This window comes from Mesitornis unicolor, unplaced genomic scaffold (genome assembly GCF_000695765.1).
Source record: "Mesitornis unicolor isolate BGI_N332 unplaced genomic scaffold, ASM69576v1 scaffold33076, whole genome shotgun sequence".
Taxonomy (NCBI): Eukaryota; Metazoa; Chordata; class Aves; order Mesitornithiformes; family Mesitornithidae; genus Mesitornis; species Mesitornis unicolor.
Window position 1 is genome coordinate 5,703 of NW_010193522.1, and position 592 is coordinate 6,294.

The window sequence follows — 592 nt, forward strand, 5'->3', positions numbered from 1 at the left end:
GTCCTCGTGTGTCCCACTGCCCAGGGGAGAGGGCTGTGTTGTGTCCAACTGGGCCTCAGTGTCCTTCAGGGCCACATCCACGGGGACCTTGAGCCGTGCGGTGACGAGCTGGAAGAGGTTCAGCACTGCCAGCTCGATCTGCCCCAGCAGCAGGGTCTGCTGGGTGGCTGTGCTCTGGGCCTGGGCCCAGCAGCTCTCCTGCGGACAGCCCTAGGACCTCCCTCCCTACCCAATGCCCCGTGTCCCCTGCACCCCCCTGCTGGGACAAGGAGACCCAGGAGACTCAGCTGTGCGTCCCCCCCCATGCACAGTTGCCGATGATGCTTTCTAGGCATGTGGGTCCCCCTGGATCTGCCCACAGGGTGCTGCCAGCTTCCCACCACCACTGCGTTGGGCATCTCCCTTCTGCAGCACGCTTGGGGGGTCCATCCCTCTGCCCCCCTCCCTGGGGGGTGGTCCTTGGGCACCCCATGTCCCCCTTTACCCCCTGCAGCAGGTCATGGTGGGCAGCCTCCAGGCGTGCACGGCGCTGGGCCAGTTCGTTACTGGAACGCTGGAGCTCACTGCTGGCCTCCTCCTGGTACTGCCGGAG